This window comes from Bactrocera neohumeralis, chromosome 5 (assembly GCF_024586455.1).
Source record: "Bactrocera neohumeralis isolate Rockhampton chromosome 5, APGP_CSIRO_Bneo_wtdbg2-racon-allhic-juicebox.fasta_v2, whole genome shotgun sequence".
NCBI lineage: Eukaryota > Metazoa > Arthropoda > Insecta > Diptera > Tephritidae > Bactrocera > Bactrocera neohumeralis.
This window is the reverse complement of record NC_065922.1, coordinates 68,305,826-68,328,079: the sequence shown is the minus strand read 5'-3', so window position 1 is coordinate 68,328,079 and position 22,254 is coordinate 68,305,826. Positions and strand designations below refer to the sequence as shown.

General features: G+C 31.6%; 1 protein-coding gene and 1 long non-coding RNA gene across 2 annotated transcripts in view; both read left to right on the top strand.

Annotated features, from left to right (window-relative positions):
* LOC126758443 (uncharacterized) overlaps positions 1-22,254 on the top strand; it is a 151,515-nt gene that overhangs the window by 122,480 nt on the left and 6,781 nt on the right. The window lies entirely within an intron of this gene.
* On the top strand, positions 8,978-9,696 carry LOC126758459 (uncharacterized). Its single transcript, XR_007666853.1, has 2 exons — positions 8,978-9,070; positions 9,153-9,696. It is a non-coding gene; the product is annotated as an uncharacterized LOC126758459 (long non-coding RNA).

Genomic DNA, 22,254 nt, shown 5'->3' with positions numbered 1-22,254 from the left:
CTTGGCATTCCATTACACAAATTCCTGCATTCCAACTGCATACGAGATTGTGCAGCGTGACGTGTAGAAGCGCTGCGCTGTGCCAGACGTGCGAGTCACAATTAAACTCACGAAGTTCTTACGCCAAACTGGAGAAATGAGAAAATGCAACAATCAGCAATCGCAAATGTGTGGCATGCACAATGCTTTCTTGCATATAAACCCGCCTGCACGCTTGCATGTTAGTTACTGCAGCCTTAAAGCCGTGCCTTCCTCATCACCGAACTCATCATTAGCTGGCTGTCTGCATGACATTGTGACGCTCGCCTGTTGGTAGTGTTTTAAATATATACAGCGTATGGGTAATTGCATTGCTGCCATATAACCTGTGCGCTTGAAGCGCTCCACGCTCACGCACTCTTTCCACCAAACTCTTTCTTGCATTTTAAACAGCTGTGAACAGCTGGCGGCGAAGGTCGGCAGTGACGTGTCTGTTACCTGTCGATTGCGGCTTGTTTGCTTTCGTGGCTCTTGTTGTTTTCAATGTTTTCTCCTTGCCATTCGTTGTTGCCAGCTAGTTGCGAACTTTATTTCGTTCTACATTGTTTGTTTTATTATTGGTGCACAAGTAGTTTTACTTGCACGCTAATGTTTTTCCCTACGCTAAGTTTTAATATTGCTTGCTCTTATCTCTGTGAAAAATTTCGTTCTTTCGCTATTTTGTGACATTTTTTCATTTTCAGTGACACAGAAGTTTTTAATTATGTTTAGTAGATTGAAATACAACAACACAAAACAAAGTGTTGTCTTCATTTGTCGCATTGGTTTGTTGTATGTTTTGAGTTTTTCATCAATATTTGAATTCAGTGGTTACTAACTAAAGCAAAATAGAGATAGATGCAAAGAAAGTGATTCTTATTTTGCTTCTTTTCTAAAGTAGGGCTTACTTGTAGATTTTCAATCGTCTTTACTCTCTACAAGCTAGCCGCTTCCTACACAAAAGTACACTACGGCTACACTTAAGCTTTTTAAGCAGTCTTTCATGTCGATAATAGGACATTTGAATCCTACTAACGATAATTCTGTTTCAAAAATTTTTTATCCAGCTGACAGCCACATAAGCCAAAAAGTTCCTAAGGAAGGTTACAAAAGACATATCTTTTACCAATAATATCTCCGACTTTCCGCTATTTAACTGAGTTCACTTCTCTCTTGTTATACTTCTAACTCAATTCTGCTTAAGCCTCCATTCCTGAACCATTTTGTGTGAGGTGCGAACGATATTCATCAACTTATGAGCAGGCTGATTATAGATCCATACTCTGATCTTCCGTAATCACAAACTTGCCTCCATTATCCTCTATCTTCTTCTTCTTTATTGGGGATACACTGCTTACGCGGATATATCCGAGTTTACAACAGCGCGCCAATCGTTCTTCCTCTTCGTTGTTTCGTTAAATTTTTATTCAATATGTCAAACACTTCAAATAATCAATGAGGAAATTGTAAACGCGAAGGCTAGACTCTGTCATTCTTCTCTGGATTTTTCAAACTGCATTTTAGTCAACAAAGAGTTACATTGACAAAACACTCATTTGGAATATTTCCAACATGGACACCATGATTCTCTATCTTTGTACTACAACAGTGCTTAAAATAAAGAAAAATGCTCAAAATGTTCAAAAATCTTAATTTCACAATTAAAGTTTAAGTTAAGTTAAGGTCAGTTTTAAGGTTTAAGTTCAGTTTAAGTTGCTACTAATTATTTATATTTATGTTATCGAAATGAAAGCTTATGGAAACTCGTAAATTTGCGGTAAAGGTTTACGTTAAGTTTACGTAAATTTGCTATTTTAAGGTTAAGTTTAAGTTGCTACTAATTATTGAAATTTATGTTATCGAAATGAAAGCTTATAAAAATTGTTACCATTACGGCTAAGGTTAAGGTTAAGTTTACGTAAATTTCCAATTTAAGGTTTAAGTTAAGTTTAAGTTGCTACTAATTATTTATATTTATGTTATCGAAATGAAGGTTTATGAAGACTATTACAATTACGGCTAAGGTTAACGTTAAGTTTATGTTAATTTCCAATTTAAGGTTTAAGTTAAGTTTAAGTTGCTACTAATTATTAAAATTTATGTTATCGAAATGAAAGCTTATGAAAATTGTTACAATTACGGCTAAGGTTAACGTTAAGTTTATGTTAATTTCCAATTTAAGGTTTAAGTTAAGTTTAAGTTGCTACTTAACTTAAAATTTACGTTATCAAAGTGAAAACTTATGGAAACTGATACAATTACGGTTAAAGTTAACGTTAAGTCTAAGTTAAGTAACAAAGTTAAGTTTAAGGTTGCGCTTAAAATTTCATTTATCATTGAAATTGGCGTAATAATGACGAAATTTACATTTCCGCTTATGGTCATGGTTAAGGCTAAGTTAAAAGTTAAGTTTACGCTTTGGTATAAAGTAAGTAGTAGTAATAAACTTTAAAGTAGAGGTTAAGTTTAAGCTGAGCATAAAGATAGTAAGTAAACAATGAAGTTAAAATAAATATTAAATTCAAATTAAACCTTACTTTTTAGTTATGTTACTGTTACATTTATATAGGATATACTAGTACTAATAATCAAGCTGGATAATAGTTAAGATAAAATTCAACTATTACTTTTACAATAAAGGTCACATTAAGTTATGCTTAAGTTTAAAGTTATGTTTACGACTAAGTTTACAGTTAAAGTAGTAACAAAGAAATGACAATATGTAATCAAGATGGCTAGTAACTCATAAGTTACGCTTACAATTTAAGTTAAGGCTGAGTTTAGGTTACGGCTAAAAGTTAAAGTGTAAACTGGAATTAACTACCATAAGAAGTAAGGTGTTTTACAATGAAGATAAAAGTTTAAGCTAAAAGTTACGGTTATAGTTAAGTTTAAGGTTGAGTTGAAGTTAAGTTTAAGGTTAAGTTGAAGTTAAGTTCAAGGTAAAGTTGAAGTTAAGTAAAGGGTTGAGTTTAAATTTAAGTTGAAGTTTTATTATAAGTTTAAGTTTAAGTTAAGTATAAGTTAAGTTTAAATTTTAGTTTAAGTTAAGTTTACAAATAAAGTTAAAGTCAAAGTTACTAAACTAACAAAAACATCTAAATTTACGCGCTGCAACAAATTATTTACACAAAAAACCTTTAACTTCGCTTTTCATACCACTGGTGCGTATACGCAACATTTAATATGCAACTACTGCTGACATATGAAATCAATACCTACAACTACGAAGCCTACCACAACACTTTACATGATTGCTGCATTTGTAGCAATCAATATAGAGTTCCCACAGCTGCAGCCACATGCACACACATACATATATAAAAACATAAAGCGTAGTTATCACTTATGCGAATCAATGTCACTCATACGCCACGTACAACAGCTGCTCAAGTGCTTCTTCGCTACGTGTGAGCGCTTTATCAGCACAAATGCTTGTGCGCATTTTGCATTTCTTTCTAGTTATGCTTATTTTCTTTACTCTTTTCCCATCTGTAACATTAAATGGCAACATTAGTGCAATTCTGTGGAATGTCAAACGACGTGCAGCGATGCGGAATGATTGCGTACATTAAAAAATTTGCACTCAAATGCTTACATATGTATATGTTTAGTTGCGTGCGTGAATGCTCGTGCTTGCTTGTGTCACAAAGAATAATATGCCATTGAGTTTGTGAGTCTCAGTGTAAGTGTGTCTTCTTTGTATCATTTTCATATGTCACCGTCGGTTAGATGGGTTTAAGCGCTCATGCATATGCAACAGTTGATGTCTAAATCGTTTACAAAGCCTGCTAGGAGCATATATTTGCACAAAGCCACCTTCTAGTGATCTCTTTATGCTGACAAGCAGAAAAATTGCGGCAGTTAACTGCTGTCAGCAAATCAGTTGTCAGTTGTGAAGCGGCCATTAAGTGATTTCACAGCTATTATGCAATTTTTGCGCTGATTAAGCGTTATTCAAGGTGTTGTGTACACTTAAATTAATGTTTACAAATTGTCGACTTTCCAAAAAAACAGTTACACTTTCAACACTTCCCTTAGACCCCATACTCGTAATACATATAAGCATTTTCGGTACCATAGTCAAGCCCAGAAAACATTTAATTAGATATAAAATAGATAAAATCGTTCGAGGGTGATTTAGCATATTTTTATACCCTGAACAGGGTATATTAAGTTTGTCACGAAGTTTGTAACACCCAGAAAGAAGCGTCGGAGACCCTATAAATCATATATATAAATGATCAGTATATTGAACTGAGTCGATTTAGCCTGGTCCGTTTGTCTGTCTATCCGTCTGTCCGTCCGTCCATCTGTATATATACGAACTAGTCCCTCAGTTTTTATGATATAGTTTTGAAATTTTGCAAACGTCATTTCCTCTTCAAGAAGCTGCTCATTTGTCGGAACTGCCGATATCGAACCACTATAACATATAGCTGCCATACAAACTGAACGATCAGAATCAAGTTCTTGTATGGAAAACTTTCACATTTCACAATGTATCTTCACAAAAGTTGGCACACGTTATTTTCTAAGACAACAATGTAATCTCCGAAGAAATTGTTCAGATCGGTTAACTATAGCTTGTAGCTGCCATACAAACTGAATGATTGGAATCAAGTTTTGTATGGAAAACTTTCACATTTGACAAGATATATTCACGAAATTTGGCATAGATTATTTTCTAAGGCAACAATGTAATCTCCGAAGAAATTGTTTAGATCGGATTACTATAGCATATAGCTGCCATACAAACTGAATGATCGGAATCAAATGCTTGCATGGGAAACTTCCTCATTTGACGATATATCTTAACGAAATTTGGTATGAGTTATTGTTTATAGAAATAATATAATATCAGAAGAAATTGTTTAGATTGGCTCACTATAGTATATAGCTGCCATACAAACTGAATGATTGGAATCAAGTTCTTGTATGGAAAATTTTCACATTTGACAAGATATATTCACGAAATTTGGTATAGATTATTTCCTAAGGCAACAATGTAATCTCCGAAGAAATTGTTCAGATCGTTTAACTATAGCATATAGCTGCCATACAAACTGAACACATAGTTACTAACAGAAATGCACCCGTGAAGGGTATTTAGCTTCGGTGCAACCGAAGTTAACATTTTTTCTTGTTTTTTCTTTGATTGTACTCCATTCATGATTTCGTCAAGTAAAATCAGTCTATATCAAAGCACAGATATTTAAGACTTTTATCCAAAGAAGCGCCACTGAACCGCCTTAAATTTATTTTTTGAGCATAGTAAACTATATTTAGAACTTGAAAATACGTGTTATTTTTGTTTACAGCGACATGAATGACTTATAAAAAGAAATATATTAACTTATATTGCATACCAGGCCACTAAAAATATTAAGAAAAATAGCTTTTAAAGCTCTAACCAACAGCCTTAAAGCTCTATTGAGCTTCTATAAAGAGTGAAAGATCTGGATTTTTACCAAGACTCACTTCTGCTAAGGAAGTTGTCAATTTTATTGGGAGCTTCGACCCATATTATAGTGGTTTGCTGCTTTCTATATGAATACGGGGTCATAAATGAAGTATTTGTAATGTACTTAATATCCAGTTGAATGCCCTCAAACCTTATCCTTTTTTCAAAATTTGAAATGAACTCAAATATTTTACTAACCAAATTGTCTTTTTGTTTTCTACTCCCTACCCTAAGCTAAATTGCTTTAAAAGAAAGTCCTCTCTCTTCTTTATTTTCGTACATATCTTTTTCCACCTTTGTGATCTTCGAACAATTAAGCGTTGTTACTGCGTGCACCCGAAATGTAGATATTTTCTGTTATACCCAACTTAGCAACTTCACTAGATTCCAAAAACAGATACTAAACGCATTTTACTATACGTTTTATAATAGCGTTATATAACTTGTCCGCACTAAAAGCAACACCCAATTAGGCAGCCCAGAAAAGTCGATTTCTGGGAACTAAAAGAACTAAACTGCTATACGTATAATAGCTGCCTCAAACTTTTAAGGGCCAAAAGATCTATTTATACATATTTTAAGAATACTTAGCAAGTTTAAAAAAAAAAACTTTTTTTTTTTGAGCACGATCTCCGACGACGCTAAAAACTCGCTTGTCCACTGCTTCCGGCCTTCTGCGAGAACGAAACCTAATAACACAGTTCTTTACTAGCAGATATTGTTCATAAAATGAATATATGGTAGAAAAAATCAAAAACGGGCAAAATAGTGGCGTTTTATTTTTTTAAGTTCAGTTTCAATCTAAATTTTTGGTCTGTCGAAAATCTATTTAAAAAATTTTTTTTTTAATTGAGAAGACTTTTTAATTTAGAAGACTTTAATTCAAAAACTATTTGAAACATCAATTTGAAATTTTAGTATGTTATTTATCAAAAAAAAAAAAAATTAAAAATATTGAAAAAATAAAATCGTTCAGATATCGATTAAAAATTTCACACTAGGCATGCCTTAAAAGTAATTATAACTACGCATATGATTCAGCAAACAACTTTGATAGTTTAGGTGTGAGTTACTGCCTAGTAAGGGCCAGCATACATAAGAAAGAACTCACCTGTATGCATTTCTCAACATAAATATTTCATAATGTGAACACTCTTACAGGACTGCCAATGACTTGCATGAGCTGCTAAGCTTTTTATCTCACACCTGAAAGCAACTTATCGAGCTGGCCGCCAATAACTTCGATAATCTGTCTTTCAATAACTAAATCATACCCAAATGACGCTTTTAACATATACATATACATATACATATATGTGTTATAGTATATACCAGTATTACCAACTCCTTATACGCTAGTATGCGCATATCTTCATATTCAATTTCTAAATCTATATAGCTGTTTGGCTTAATAACTTCTTTCGGCAATTCATCTTCATTGTTGCTGGTTATGAATAAACATAAAGTTTGTGCAAAGTATAATAAATTCGATAATTGAAATGTTCCTCCTTGGGCACTTTATCAACTATAAGCCGTTAATCTGGCGAATAATGACTAATACAAGTATGTAGCAAACAAACTTTTATGCAGAAAGTTTTTTAACTGAATATTATGTTATATATTATAATAAATGAAAAATAGTATGGGAAACATTAGAAAGAAAACACGTTTTTTCTTAACGTAATAATTTCGTGAAGTATAAAGTATTCTTCTTTATTGTGCATCTTCCTCTGCTTCTCCCGGCGGGTACTGCGTCGAATACTCTCAAAGCTCAAGTGTTCTCTTCCATCCCGACAACATGACCTAGCCAGCGTAGCCGCTGTCTCTTAATTCGTAGAACTATTTCGATGTCGTTGAATATCTCGTACACTTCCTCGTTCCATCGACTGAGACCGAACATTCCAGGTGTTCGTCCGTAAATCATAGTAAAGTGGGGTCTCGGATGAATAGACTGTTGTTTCTTTTTCATTGGAAGTGGTTTCTAAGTGGCGGGTCCCAAACCCAGCGCACTACCTCGCTAGGCGAGTAATATAGAGTTTTATACATATTTTTTTGATTTTTTTTTTTAATGAAATACATATTATGACCTAAAATACAAAACAACGTAACATCAAAAAAATCGAAATAGAGTTTTTTTATTGCTTACGATTTCTTACATCATATTTCATATATGAAGCATAAAATCTTCAGCTGCCACTGTCAAATATAACCAACATATAACCTACATATAACCATTTTATAGCCAAAACTCAATATTTTTTTCAATATGAGTAGTTTCTATTATAGCGTTTTTCCTTCGTGTGTAAAGTTACTAAAAGTGATGTTACGTTATTTTGCATTTTAGGTGACGATATGTAGTTTATCAAGAACTACTCATACTCTCACACACACCCACACACCCACATATCGAAACTTTTTTTACTTCTCGGCAGCAAACTTTTGTGTTCATTCATGTTCGCCCACTTTGTTACCCACTTATCGATTACGCTTTAACCACTACAGTAATTTACATTTGTCATCAGCCACAAAAGTACTGTTAGACGTCATGCAAACATACATACATACAAGTCAATTAAGTAAAAAACCAATACATGCACAACAGCATGCTAACAAACCTTAGTCTCCCCATTTACAAAAGCAACCCCCCACACACGCCGCTTTTGTGCGTGTTTGCTTGCCAACAACACGCATTAGCAGTATATTCTATATATTTGTATAGAAGGAAATAAAATTTTATTGACATGCATATATGTGTGTGTGTGTTATATTAAAGGATAATGACTACAAGAATAACCAATATATAGTCGTAAAATTGCATTACGAGCACATAAGCGAGCGAGTGACAAGTTGATTTGTTTGCCAAAGCGCCATATAGCTACTTGACACACACATGCATATATTTTACACATATTTACATATAATTTCCCGCACACTGACACAAACATGTATATATTTTACACATATTTACATATTCTCTCAGCACACACACATGCAAGTATAAGTTTACCTGGCAAGCAAAAGCACCTTATTGGCTATCTTGTGTGCGTTTTCACATAAGAGCATTAAGGAAAATTGAAAATCAATACAGTTATTCTTACTTACCTGCATTTACACATACAAGCACGTATGTATAGTTAAGTGCTTGCAGTCTAGCATTGAAAGCATCACAACTACATAAATTTTGCATTGTAACTGGCCACTTTTGTAGCAGCTTAGCGCTAAGTTGTGCTAACCTTAGCATAGTTTAGTTAAGTTTCAAGAAGTTTTGCTGCGTAGCAAAGTTTGGTATATCTTTCTTCACTTAGCTACAAGTATATTGCCGCATAGCTGTTATATACTGCGGTATTGACTTTCTTATTTCTTTTAAATAAACTTGCGCCACCACAAGCCGGCCTTATAAGTTTTCACATATACTTGTATGTACTATTTGTTGGCTGCCGTAACAAGTTTTGTGTGGAAAATTTGCTTAGAAATAGTTTGCTTCGACAGGTCATGGCGCGAAAGGCGTGAATAAGGTGCGTCATGGCGTATGAGTAACTGCAAATTCTTAGATTTTTCTTGATTGAAATGGAAAGATTCATTACTTTTGTAAGCTTTTAACTTTATTTCCGTATCCCCTATGAGGTTTTCAGATTTTTATATAATTTGCTAAATTTTCTTGTCTTTTAAGACTGCTTCCACATTAAGGTATCACACGGCGTATGAGTAACATTCTTAATGTTTATTTATTTACTTGTGAATGCTACTCATAAAAGTTTGTAAGCAACAAAAAAAGCAAAAAAAAATTAAATTGAAATGTAAAAAAGTGGAATGCAAAGTAATGAAATGAAACGATATGGAATGAAACGGAATATATTAAAATGGAACGGAACGGTTTGGAATGAATGGTATAAAAAATTAAAAGTATTGAAATGAAACGAAATGGAATGAAACGGAATTTGATAAAATGTAACGGAACGATTTGGAATGAAACGTTAAAAAATTAAAAGTATTGAAATGAAACGAAATGGAGTGAAACAGAATTTGATAAAATGTAACGGAACGATTTGGAATGAAACGTTTAAAAAATTAAAAGTATTGAAATGATATAGAATGAAACAGAATATATTAAAATGGAACGGAACGATTTGGAATGAAATGTATAAAAAATTAATTGTATATAGCTTAATACATTATACATAATAAAATGATCAGTTTTGAGCTTCTATTTCAGATTATTTCATATGAATTTATTCTTTTTTGGCAACCCTTTTCCTACTTTTAATTAAACAAGCAAAAGTATATAGACGACAGAAACAAAAATATATATAAGAAATGCGTATGTGAAAAAAAATTAAAGAATGAAGAATATCAAAGAAACGAGTTAAAATGGAACGGAACGATTTTGAACTGGAATGAATATTGATTAAAATTTAATTGTATAAAAACATTGCAAATATTATCAGAAAATTATTTTATAGTACACTGGTATTGAATTTTGAGTTTCTTTAGACTTTTGTGGCAACTTTATCCCATCTATTAATTGAGCTTTATCTTTTTTTTCAAATTGACATGCTGAATCATAAAGAAATAGTCTGTCTTCTTAGCACCCCGTCATATGTGAGACTCCACAATAATTGGCCTAATAGTGAGCCTTGGCGTACGCCACTCGAGATAGATAAGCTCTTGGCGACTTCGTCCGTACCAAAAATCATTGTTATGTTTCTTTGGTTTTGGAAGGAGACCCAAACACGGTACTTTCCACGAATCGGAGAACAATACAAGCGTTGTACACTTTAGCGAACAGTTGAGATTTTGAACTTATAGCTTCCTTCAGGGCTCTGTTGAATATTCTTTCCTGACGCTTTAATGTCTTTGATTTTCTTTGCTATGACCAGTAACTCTTCTTTCCCGACGAAAGGGGCTGAGCGCAAATGTATAGCATATTACTTATGTATTGTCGAAAATACTTTTCTTTCCCCCCAGTATATACACTATAATTTGCTTCATTACTGAACATCCACAAGAATAAAGTTAATTTTATCACACGCACTTTCGCTAAAGGACACTGTTCCTTTAGGAAGTAAAACGAGGCAGAAAAGAGTGAAATCCTTTAATTTAACCTCACCTATCAATTTCATTTGATTTATCTGCTTCCACGATTTCCACTTCTCTTGATTAAAAGCTACAACAATTTCCGTGCGAAACACAATAACAACCGATAGGTCTTACCAAATAGACTGTGCTGCTACATTTTATTGTTACTTGGCTACATTTAACTTATATGACTTTAATTTCAATTTGTGTGTGTGTATATACTTACAACATATATATATATATACTTACAATGCACATACACGCATACCGTTACAACCGCACTCACACGCTCACTTGAAGTTGTCACCCGCCTTGCCAAGTCGCCGCCACCACACCGCAACGACTTGCTTGCATGGAACAAATGTTACGTATACGCCACAGCTGCCATGACACATTGGTAGCACAGTACACGTTGTATCAGTGTGACTTCAGTAAAATGTAATGGTGCGTAAACCTTGAGATGTTCTGCGTTTGTGACAATCAACTTTTGTTGTTGTTGGTTACTATGGTTGTTGTAGTTATTACACCATATATGAAGAAAAGTAGAAAAAATTTAAAAATACATAAAGTATAAAAGTTAAAATAAAAATTTATGCTGAAAGAACATGAATTCTTCGTGCTTTCTCTTGTCTTTAAAATGTCCTAAAAAGTTATGATCCTTTTTGAAAGGGCAACGCGTCGGTGGGTACTTAAAATGCGTTATTGCCCAACGCTTGACTTAAAGAACACAAATTTGAAAAAGAAGGATTTGTAGTAGCTTAAAACTAATTTTAAATTATTTATTTTAAGAGAGAAAGAAATGAACTAATTTAAATTAAGTTTAAAGAAACAAAAATTAAATTAATTGAAAAAATTTAAATAATTTTTAATTAAATTTGTTGACTTTAATTAAAAATTAATTTAATTTTTTAATTGTTAACGCTTAATTTAAAATTATTTATTTTTCAATTAAATTCATTTTTAATTAAAGTACACAAATTTGTTATAAAATTATTTATTTTTTTAATTAATTAATTTTTAATTTAAAGCTAATTTAATTTTTTTAAATGCGTGAGAAATTAATTGATTTAAAATTAAGTTTAATAAAATTAAAATATTTAAATTAATTTAAAAAAATTTAATTACTTAAAAATAAAATTTGCGTTTGTTGAAAATTAATTAAATTTTTTTGTTTTCTTAAATTTAATTTTAAATTATTTCTCTTTCGTAATTAACTTTAATTCAAAATTAATTTAATTAATTAATTTAAAAAAAAAATTAAATAATTAAATTAATTAATTAATTTAAAAATTTAAATTAATACATAATTTTAATTTAAAATTAATAAATTAAAAAAATTAAATTTAAATTAATTAAATCAAATTAATTTTTTTTTAATATTTTTAACTTTTAACCAATAACTGCATAAAAGTACCCGAAAATCGTAACAAAAATTAAAGCTCATCTCACGTTCGCCCCGTATCTTTTACGATACATCCACTATTTACCCTCAACGTTGCGGTCATATAACTAGTTTTACGCCTTTTTGCACAAGTGTGCGTGTCAAGTTTTTATATTTTATGTATAACCCCTAAAAGCGCGCTTTCATTTAAGCACGTTCGAATCAGTTTTGTACTTTTTACTATTCCTTAAGCGATGTTAAATACCAATATCGTTTTATAGTCATGAGATCGTAACCGCCAACTATCAAACTAGCGTTGCCACCAAAATTTCAGAAATTTATTAAAACTTCCACCTGCACTAAAAAATAATGCTTTAGTGCTACGCAAAAAAATTTCCGCTCCTAAAATAAAAAAAAAAATTATTTTCGCATTTGGTTTAGCAATAAAAAGCGAAAGTTGTTTATTTAACGTTGATGCCGCACCCACATTAGCGCTCTCACACACCCTCTTATACCACAATTTTGGCTGAATTTCACACATTTTCTCGCTTTAGCAGCCGCTGCAATACTTCAGCTGTTTTTCCGTTAGATATGCTTATACAAAGTATTTACAGTGTTGAAATGTTTCAATGCACGTTGTGATATTTGAAAGTTTAGCCTCGAAGTATGCTTCTACATTTATTATAGGGGAAAAAAGATGGTTAGATATAATTTATAGTGAATATTTCAGCAGCAACTTGTTAATCAAACATTTTATACACATTTCAAGCTTGTAGCTCATAAAGTGTTGCATAGTTTTTCAGGCACAATTTATTGGGTGCATATGTCTTACATACTTTTTGAACGCAATATGCTCATTTACACATAAATAAGTTAATCAGTTTAGTTTTTCTACAAATTTTATTGTTAAGTACAACAAGCCTTAAACTTTTTACAAAATAATAATATAAAAGCTTCAAATGAATATTAATGTTTTAAAATAGCATAACTGTTGCTGCTGAAAAAAATAGTTTTAATTAGTTTTGTTTGTACGTAGCAAAGTTTTCAAGCTTATTCGGTCTGTACAACAAGTCTTATAACTTTTTACAATACTCTAGCCTACTTTTTGGCTTCAAATGATATTTAATGTTTTCAAAACATATATTTTATGCATCACACTTTTTCTGCTTGTTTTCTATTACTGAAAATTGGTGTTTACTGATTTGCAAGTCGAATCTTAAAAATACATCCAAATCAGCCTAAATGTATACATCAAAAATCGTACTTTTTGGTTTCAAATTAATTTTAATATTTTTAAACCAGTTACAATGCTGCATATGCTTTATGTATCACACTTTTTCTTCTTCTTTAATAGATATTTACTGATTTGCATGTCAAATCATAAAAATAAATGCAAATCAGCCGAAATGTATAACTCAAAAATAAATAAACATTGGTTTTACACCAGCAGCTGTCAGCAGCTTAGCTCACTTGTTTGAACAATCGACGAAATTTAAAATTTTAATAACAAAATCTCAGTGATGTGCATATTTTATTGTCTTGAAACCTAAAACTATGCTTTCATATGTTACAAAATCTCTTTTAAAGCTTAGTTTACATTGCTGCTGCTAAGCAAATGTGAATATTTGCTTTTAAGACAGTTATTATTTTAATAATAGAGGATATATGAGTTGCTATTCTATTAAAATTTAACTTTCTAAACTAAATTTGTTGCAATTGAAGGTTATCGATTTAGTTACGTGTTATTTCAAACATTAAAAATATTTTAAAGCATACTATTAGGCTGAATATAATAATTGATGAAAATGATTTGAAAACAGCTTATGTCTAAATTTAAAGTGATTGCATTGCGATTCCCGCATATTTCCTGTTATCTAATGTATACATATAAATTTATATGGTATAGTGCGAAGAAAGGTCCTTAAAAATTTCACATTTTAGTTAAAAATTTCGACTCTTCTACGAGTACAAATTACATAAAATAGAACATACTGAGTAGATTTCATACAGTTGATGAACTCTCCTATTGCGAGACTTACATCGAACTAAATTTTACTTACGAAAAGCACCCAAATGTAGGCAATATTTTACGAGGTAGCAGATCCATTTAAATATTACATTTTTAAAATCAGCTGTTTTGCTCTTAACTGTGTACTTTTTAATTTTGTAACAAACATTTCCAAAGCAATAAACCATAAGTCAAGTTAAATAATGTACATTATGACCAAATTCATACGCACACCGCACTCCCGCATTTCATAGCATACTTTGCAGCGCTCTTGCGAAATATTTTAATAGCCAAATAATAGCATTAGAGAAGTTTGAAATGGTGCTGCCAGCAAACACAAATTAATACTTTAGGCAACTACGTTATTTGCCATTGGGAAATTCCCGCCATTTCCGCTATTGTTGCCGAATCAGCAATATTATAATTAGTTTTGCATACTTTTGGCAGCGCAAACAGCTATTATTATGTTCAGTACAATTAAGCATGCAAATTTCAGTGCTAAAATAGTTGAAGTTAAAAAAATTAAAAAAAAACTTGCGCTCGTAAGTATGCAACATTGAACACTAATAGTACTTAAATATTTATTCTAGCACTACATTGAAATCAGACACAGAAGTGTTTGAAATGGTAACTGCAAATGCATGGCGACTAGTAAAATTAGTAGCTCTCTTACGCAGATTTGTTCAAGCTCTTAGTTTTTTGCTTGCATAATATTTGGCGCAATGAGCAAATATTGTTTTGAGTGTACAAAATTGTCAAGATTTCTACTAACAAATAATAGTTTATAAAGTTGAGATAAACAGATCTGAAAAAAAAGTTTTTATTCGAAGCCGAAAAGTATGCAATATTTTATTCAGCTAAGGGGTTTTGAAATTTGATAAATTACAAATAATAAATAACATATTCCAGAGAAACACTTTATTTATATACAGTAATTCTTAAAACTTGCCATTGCCTGCTTTTGTGAAAAATAATTATAGATAACCACTTAACCCAAGCGATTCTTAACTGGTCTAAGAGTACTCAACTCTTAACTTTCCGTTGCATTCATAAGAGTATAAAAAATCAGTGAGCATAAAAATATTATGCTGCCACTATTATATTAAAGTAGTTACGCCTAAAAGTATGCACATTTTCACAAGTGTTTCCTTATTAGCCCAGCTAACACCACATAATCAGCGTCACGCAAACTAACACCAAAAAATCACAAATCACTCAATCATGATGGGTACGAAGAAAACGGGTGCACCATTTAAGCGCCTGAACGTATGCTAAACTAATTTTTTGCTTTGAAGTTTCAATTAAAAACACGCACTTCCTGCTGGGAGCGTCTATCTATTACTTTAACGCAACGCCCAAGTTGTGGCGCCTAAAGTTACGCTACAAATTGCATGCACGTTTGGTGAATTTCACGCAATGCTATTTTCAAACACTTTTACAAAGCTTGCAAAAACTTTAAATGGACTCGTTTCATTCAACTCTACGGCGCACGTCGTATTAGTTAGAAAATGCGTGTCAGCAGAAAATTTGCTGAAACATCAAGCCGGGTCACACGCCCTTTGGACACGCATTAAACGCACTGGGTGCCGCTGGAAAATCTCATTTACTTGAAAACCGGCTGTGTGACATTGCAAAGTCGGCAGGCAGCGAGTAAATTAAATGGTAAAACGCCACTGGACGTTTTATATAAACACTGCATGTTTATATTCAGGAGATTTTTGGACTTAAGTTGCAGTTCGCGGCAGGCTATATTTTGCCTTCACTGAAATTAAAATTCCTTTTACGTTCTTGGATTGTAAACCTAAATATATTTTAAATACACCGAAATTTTTAAGAATTTCCATTTCGCTCCATACGAGTATATCTCCATTATACTTTTTTTAACAAACTTAATGGATTAATAAATGTTTTGAGCTAAATAAAAATTACTCGGTCATACTTAAAAAATATAAGAATATTACAAAAAACCTTTAAAAAGGTTTTATTGAAAAAAATGTGTTTGTGCGAAGTGCTAAACTAATATTAAATTGTATTTTTCAAAATCCCGGAATTTCGGGATTATAAAGAAAAGTCTCGGGATTAAAAATTTAGTTTACCCTTAGTAAAAATTATTACTTTTAAACTTGAAAATACTTGTAAAAACCATGCTGATAAAACACTGGTACACATATGGAAAATATCAAATATCTTCTTTTAAAAAGCTTTATGGATCTGTTTTGAGCTTTCGGTATACCAAAAATGAAAGAATATTACAATAAATATAATTAATTGAAAAAATGTGCTTATGAGAAATGCTATTAATATTAAATTGTTTTTTCAAAATCCCGAAATTTCGGGATTGTGAAGAAAAGTTTCGGGATTAAAAATTTAGTTTACCCTTGGTGAAACTTATTGCTTTTAAGCTTGATAATACTTCTAAAAATATTAAGTAGCAATCCTGCTGAGTAACCTGCTTTCTGCAGCGATTAAAGCCCTTAAGTACATATGTATATAAAATAATAATTAATTTTAAAAGTATCCATTAAATGAAGTAATATTGTAAAAAATATTTATTTTAAATTAACAAGTATATTTAGAATGTAGTTGTAAAACTTAATAAATTTGCTTTCTTATAGCAATTAGATTTGGTTTCACTATGGCGCCATGGCGTATGATGAATATTTTATATTACTTTCAAACAATCTTTATAAGTCTCGTTTCACGTTTTTAACTTTAAATTTGGTCGTTGTAAAAATGCACACGTACTTTTACTACAGTATCATACCTTTGTGTGTATTCTGCCTCATTAAAGTTTCATTTCCAGTTAGTTCTAAAGCAAGTTATGGTTCTAAGAAAGAGTACTTACAAAGCGCAATTTCACAAAATCGAGCTTTAATATCTTTAACTCAATATTTTTAATATGTTTTTTTTGTGAACCTCTTTAAAAAGTAAAAATATTACTTTGCCATAAATAAAACGCTTACAAAGCTACCTCAAACTTTACTTTACAAAATTAATACATTTTTGCTATCTAGGTTCTTATGTTAAAATTAAAGTTTTTGTTACAAAATATTTTTTTTTCAATAAACACGCCAACATAAATTATAAAAATTTTACATCCAACAGTTTTTTTAATATAATTTCTCAACTTCTCTATAATTTTCTTCACTTCGTCCTTCGTTTCCTAACAAAAAGCGAAATTTTTTCTACCTACCAAACTAGTTGCACTTTGTAAACATTGTTGGCATGCTTGTTACACTCTTTTCGCCACTTGCAAGTACTTGAAAGTAGTTTGTGTATGCCCAAAGTATGCGAAAATTTGGTGAGGGCAAGTGCTTCTATTGTTACCGGCTACCTTGTTAAGTTTGAAGTTTTCTAAACTTTTTGTTTTTTTTCGAGCAATGTGATGCTTGACTAAGGCAGAACATTGTAAATTCAGTGAAGTGAATAAAAAATTAAGATTTATAGATTATAATAAATTTATAATGGGAATTTTTTAAGCTTTCTTTCAATTTTTTTATCTTTTTTTACAAGTACTCATTATTTATTTTCGTTTTTCCGCTTAAAGTGGCAACCTTGACCTAAAAACATATTTTATATAAGAATATTTAACATTTTACAACACTTTTAAATCGAATTTAAAAATTGTACGTGGTAAATTTTTATGCAAGAAAAATATATGGCAACTCCAGTCAAAATTATTAATTTATAAATTATAATTTGATTTATTAATAATATAGAAAGCAACATTTTATACTTTTTTTTTAGATTTTCACCAATTTTTTAATTGTATTTTTTTGAAATAAGTGGCAACCTTTTAACAAAAGTTTTCTAATAATATACGCTAATCATATAAAATAATAGCTTAGCTTCCATGGTAATTATTTAATATTTACTTGCTTTATTAATTTTAGTTAGATGGCAACCTCATTAACCAACTATGTGGTCACTTTTCTTTTTAAACTTCTAAATATTACTTATTACAATTTTCCTCCTTAAATATTTATATAAGCAAACAAACGTTAAAATTATTAGAAAAAAATGGCATCTCTTCTGCATATATTTATTGATTGAGCATGTATTCTGCTCACAGTCTTTTAAATTTGCCAAATACAAATACTCATTAATTACAAAAAGTCGTTATTAGTTACCTTTCTCTGTTTCAGGTGGTAACCTTCACCTATAAACCTCTTTTATATAAGAATATTTAACATTTCGCAACATTTTAATCTTGAAATTCAAAATTGTATAACGTAAAATTTTGTCCAATAAAATATGTGGCAACTCGCGTTAAAGAAAGTATCATAAATATATTAAATATGCTCACTTTAATTTATTAATAATATAGAAAGCACTCTTTTTACTTTTTTTATTTGTTTTTTTCGCAAATTTTAATATTTCTTTTTTTAAATAAGTGGCAACCTTTTTGAAACAATTTTCAAATAATATACCTAGTGTATATAAAATAAATGTTTAAATTGCTGTTTGAAAATATAAAATTTACTTATTGTACTAATTTTTGTAAGGTGGCAACCTTATACACAAAAAATTAACTTATAATTCGTTTTTTTTTTTAACTTCCATATATTAAACGAAATTTTCCCTGCGTAATCTGCGTACATAAAAATATATTGAATTTTTTTAAGCATAATGGCAACTCTGCAAATTAAAATTGTGCTTAAATATTTTTTTTTATATCTTACACAAACAAAATAACTGCATATAATAATGTAAAATATATAACTTTTATTACCTGCACAATTTTTACAGGTGGCAACTCTGTCCCTATGCTTTGGAAGAACTGAACTTATGCCAAATGCAAAAATATCGTATATTCCCTTAGAAAACTCTCCTCAAGGACTTCAATATGCGGGGGTAACTATTTGACTGCTAAGTCACAATATTTATTAAACCTGTTTTTTATCGGCTTGCCATAAAACTAATTTTGCTTACTTGAGCATAATTTATCCACTAAAATATTGTTTGCCATTTTCAGCTTGATTGATACCACTTTGATACATATATGTATATACATACATATATACATTCTCCATAATTTGATTAAACCCATACGTATGTAAAAAGGAATCGTGTGTAGCATACCTTCAGGCGAAACAGACATTTTTATTATTGCTGCTTGTCTGCATTTCTTGTTTATATTTTTATTTTCGCCGAAAGCGCATAGCAAAACAAGGATATAACAAAACAATGATTTCCAATTCATTGATTGACGCCAATCAAAAACAGCAAAGAATAATCGCAATAAAATACACGCCGGTAGGTGAATGCAAGAGTGTGAGTGTGAGTGTGAGTGTGTAATGTGTATTGGTGTTTATAAAATAAATATGAAAGATTCAAATTATGATGAAAGTAGGCGAAATTAAACTTTTTTTTTGTTGTTGTTGTGTCGAACTAAAATATTTCATAACTTTTGAGGACTTTGGTTATAAAACCGGTTATATTTGAGTTAAATGGTACCAAATGTTGTGGAATTCGAAAATAGAAGAGCCAATCGAATTCTCTCAAGTATGAAAGTACGCTTTTTTGTTCTTAATTATGGCCTTAGCCTTTCCGGTAAGCTAAAATCACCTCCTATCACATTTCAAACAGAAAACCTTTATTCATACATACTTAGGTAGGTAGGGAGGTAGAGTGGCTGCCTGACGACGCAGCTAACCCTTTAGGACGCCCATTGTGATACCACTGACATTAGTATTCCTTCTTCTCTCTGAATCACGTCGTGCTTCAGATGAGATGAATTACTTACTTACTCAGGCAGCTTGGCAGTTATTTGATACATTTCACTTGGCAAAGTAACAAATGAAGCACTGCCGGCCTTCACACTTTTCGAAAAAGAAATTTTGTGAACTTAAATGACTTAAGGGTTTCATCGCTATTGGTTGCCTTTATAACAAATATAAAATAAATAAATAAATATTTTTGACACAAAAAATAATATTAAAAGATGTTTCAGCAACACAGCTCATCGTAGGCGCTTCTTTGGCATTTCGTATTCTTGTTTGTGTAGACGATTATATTATTTGAAAGTGTGTTGGAGCCCAAAAAATATCAGTTAAAGTCAAATTCAGTCAGTTAAGCTAATAGGCGGTGACTTTCTAGAACAAGTTGATATATTCATTAAGTATATATCTAAAAATACTCATTAACATCGAATTGCCTTACTTAATTATAGACTTTATACCACTTACCGAGCTTTAAAGCTCACTACTTGACGTTTTGGTTTCCTTTGATCGCTTGAGCTTTGCTTTAGTTCGCTGTGTTTTTTAAGCTCGTTTCAGACCACTTATGTTCACATATTTTTTTCGTTTTTCTATGGATAGCTTAAATTTGCTTAGCTGTGCTTTTAAGCTCTAAATTTCGCATTGATTTCAAACAGGTAATCTTTTGTTTCTTTACTCTCTGAGTCGCTTGAGTTCGCTGGCTATTTCAAACTCATTGTGGATCAATTACTATTCACATATTTTATAGATAGCTAGAGTTTGCTAAGCTTTTTTTAAAGAATTACTTTCCCTTGTTAAAGTATTTACATTAAGCTTTAAGTTTTCTTGGATTTTTATAGGTACGCAGTTATATATGTAGATACTCTAAAAGGGATAGCTTGCTTTCATATTAATGCTGCCCAAAAAAAGAAAGATATAGTCTTAGCTATTATAAAGCAACAACTTTTTAGTCAAGAAAGCTTGGAGCCTTTTTAACATTACGACTCTTGGATACCAAAACTATAGCTTTCCAAAGCCTGGATACTCTAATTATAGCTTTTCGAGGCCGGAAAACTATAAGGAACCAGTTACACGCTGCCTTCACGCTGAAAGCTCCTGAACTCTAAGCAACCTTTAAAGCTTGTAAAATTTCTTAGAACATCAAATTTCAAATCACTGGCATTGTTATCGATCATTTTTCCAGAAGTGCTTACGTTCCTACGAATTCATTCGTTAATACAAGAGATTTATATATAAGCCAGCGGCACTATAATTTTTGGATGGGAGAAAGCGCCTGAGTAAATTTCCATGTATTTTTGCTATGAACAACGAATATAACACAACAAAAGTGGCACTCAAGTCAAAACACAAATCAAATCAATGTTGTTGCCATATTTTACTATTATTTTCCTATTTTCATACATATTTTTTTCATTTTTTTTCATATTTTCGCTCATAAGCTATGCATAGGACGGCAAGGGCGAGAAAGCAATTTAGGAAGCCAAATCGTGTTTGTAATAAATGTAGCAACACGGTGAAAGCAATAAATAAACACACGTGTATGTATGACTACATATTTTTGTGTATATGAATATACATATGTGTAATATTGATATAGCGCGATATATCGATATGTATGGCCTTTCGTCTATTCCCTGTGGAGCATATTTAACCGACAAAGCAAATGTCACAAGCAGCACAGCAGCTCCATAAACTGACAACAGGTTATTTCAGTTCAAAACTCTTAGAAGCTAAGGCTGAGTACATAGTGGAGCGTCAAACAATAATCATTACAATTGATGGTTAACGATAGTTTTAACACTTCGCAAAGAAACATGGAAAATTATACACTAATTATTATAGATTATAATCTCTCACTCACTTTGTGCTCGCCCTAAAGATTTCACTAACAATATAGAAGGAATCTTCAGTTTGTTGCTATGCGTAAAGCTTTTTCTAAGCAAACCTTATACTAATACAGGTTCAAGTTATGTTGAAAAACTTACCGAAGTTGCTTGAAAGCAACATTCTCAACCCTTCCGTCTAAGCACATGGTACAATAGAACTTATACATATGAACATAATGCTTAAAGTAGTATAGGTTAGTTTACGTTAGCTTAATCGGGTAGACCAATATGCCACGCATAGACCAGTTTTGGGCCTTTGCGATACTAGATGGAGTTCAGTTGCTAGCTTCATTAGGATTCCTGCGCTTGACGCGAATTTTAACAGACTTTGCGGCCTCACTATCGATACCTCATATCATGCCGTAAGGAGGCCAGATGCTTACAGCGTAGTATTGCAAATGCGGCATAAGTGCACAAGACATGCTCCATTGTTTCCCTGGTGTCTTGCTGTAGATATTTCCTGCAGTCTTCACGATCTGTCAACCCCAGTCTGCGGACGTGTGCCGCCACCAGGCACCAATTAGTATACCGATCATGTTTCTAAACTCTCTTATATTGGAGAATTTTGTGCCCTTCCGATCTACCGGGGCACAGGCACCAATTAGTATACCTATCATGTTCCTAAAGTCTCTTATATTGGAGAATTTTGTGCCCCTTCCGATCTACCGTTTTGCACGTGACTTTTGCAGTCTTGCTCAGTT